Consider the following 2,789-nt stretch of genomic DNA (forward strand, 5'->3'; position numbering starts at 1 on the left):
AATAAATTAGCAGGGAGACAAAAAATAATATACATTACTGTATCAATATGCTCCGCTTATCGAACGTTAAATTCCGCGAATAGAATTCCGCGAGTCATTCGTGATATTTTATCACTAAAGTGTCGCTCTGCACGTAAAATAACGGAAATGATTATTAGGAAACTATAATTATACACTTGTCATGCAATGGATGGATCCTTTTCCTTTGGCCGGTACTTGGCGTAAAACGAAGTTACCAAAGTATTCAGTATCAAAGTATACAGATGTTCTGTATAATTCAGGATGTGATGACGTATAAAGATACTCCTTTACATATTTAGGGAACGATTGCACTTGTTAATCTAGAATTCTCGTTTTCAGCGTAATAGCAAAAATTGAGGTAAAGAACTTCGTTTTACTCCTAACAACAAAATAAGATCCTGTTAACAAGCGCTTTACATTTTTCACGTTATAGTAATACTATTTTGAGTGAATACTCAGGTGATTGCCTAAGAAATTATTTTACGGAACACATAAAATTATCTTCGTAAAGATAAGATATAATAATATAGAAATTAAAAAAAAAATAAAACGACTTAGTAATTCGGTTATTCTCAAGCCATAATAAATGACATGAGAGGTGCCAAAAATTGTGAAATATCGCTTAATTATAACTTTGTGTATAAGAATTAAGTATTACTTATTAATAGAATTGCGATCGTAAATTTGTGCAATTGAGATTAACATTATTATTGGTAACGTTTGCTTTGTGCTGTAAGCTGATTAAAACGAACAAATTAATAAACAATTAGATAAAACAGTCTAACACAGATATAATTCATTAGATATTATAAATACAAACATAAAAACGTAACAAAAAAAAAACAACTTGAATCGCATACAAAAATATATATTACATAAACGTTTTTCAATACACTTTAAAAATGTTTAATCTTTCATTAAAATTGTATATTTTGCTACTGCCTTTTCACTATATTATACATATAAAACTATTATTCTTTTTATGATTAATTTTTTTATAACATTGTATTATTTAATACTATTTTATATAATATAATTTCCCTCCGGAGACAAATTTTAGTGAAGTCACGGAATTTAGCTATACTCTTATATTATTTTGTTAAGCATTAGTAAAATGAACAATTCGGTAAATTACGTGAAGTAGGCATTTATTAAACTCAGATATGTCTATAGACGCGTAGAAAAAAATTTCGTTACGCGTAAGCAGTATTTTCTATTATTTTAAATTGTTAAATAGATACTATGCGATCTGTGTTACGTATTTAGTTCGAGATAAAACTTTTGTGTTCACTAAATAATAAAGGTGCTCGATTGAGAAAAGTTGATATTAAGTGCGAATATTTTGAAAGAGATGTGAAGAAGAATTATCTTTCAAATTAGAAGAATTAGACTAGAATAAGAATAACAATTATTCTTAATGTGTAACAAAGATTTTCATTTAAAATATTATTATTTTATTGTGAATTCTCATTAAAAATATTTTTAATGTAGGCGAAAGAAACATTTTCACCAAGAAAAAACATGTACAGAGAAATGGAAAAGTTAATTAAAGACAAGTTTGACACCTTTACTATACTAAAAAGATAGTAAAAAATCCTAAGCTACTAAAAATTGTTAATTCGTATATACAGGAATATTTATGTCAAGTCTCAACTTGTTTGATATGCTATTAAAAATATGGATTATTTTTTTACTTAGAATTAGAAAAAAAGAGGAATGATTCATAGATTGTACAAGAATACAAATAGTGAGCTCTCCTACAAAATGCTAATATTCATTGAGACTTTTCACATTCATTGGCATGCAAGGTGTAAATAAAATATTCAAACTAAAGAATAGAATGCAACATATTAGGCATATTCTGCATACATGTGTGTGTATATATCTGCGTATATTTAAAATGTATTCTATTGTATTAGCTGAAATATAAAATTTCTTTGAAACGCATATTTGATTATCTTATATCTCGAGCAACTTTTATTCATTGTGATATTTAAACTATTACGACGTAAAGTACTATTATATACTATGCACGTGCTGTTACTTAGACTATCTATTATTATGGTCATGTTCCGATATACACTGCCAGTACTGAAAAAACTAACTATAGTACATATAACTATATAGAATACGTAATGTGCACTATAGATTTTCAGTACTGGTAGTGTATATTGAAACATTGCCTATGAAGAGATTTTGGCGCGGATAACAGCATTAAATTTGTACCAAACAATAGATGGGTGATCAAACCGTAAATTTCTGCATTTATACAAGAGCTCTAAAGTATTAAAGCACGTATTATAGTCTACAAATATCTTAGACAGCACTTGTATTATTTTTAATAAAACGTATTCAATAATACACACTAATGTGTGCGCACTAATTATGCGATTATTCATTTAGTTATCTCACGTGAGATGGTAATTTGAACTAGTACTGATATTTTGATCAGTAAATTTGAAGCGTACTAAGAGAGCGTACGTCATGCAATCACAGAGTTTCTGTATATCATAATAAAATTTGAGTTTTTAAATTTTAATGAAATTTCTCCTTTATCGGGCGATTGTTTTCTTCGAATGAAAATTATCAAATCGAAAGATAACGCATGGAATCAGTCTAAAGCTTATGATATGCAATATTATCGTACGTTTCTATGAATAATAATCGTAGTTATCACTTTTGAAAGCGTCCGGGCAATATATTTTAATATATTATCTCTCTCTCTCTCTCTCTCTCTCTCTCTCTCTCTCTCTCTCTCTCTCTCTCTC

Source organism: Atta colombica, unplaced genomic scaffold, assembly GCF_001594045.1.
Source record: "Atta colombica isolate Treedump-2 unplaced genomic scaffold, Acol1.0 scaffold293, whole genome shotgun sequence".
NCBI lineage: Eukaryota > Metazoa > Arthropoda > Insecta > Hymenoptera > Formicidae > Atta > Atta colombica.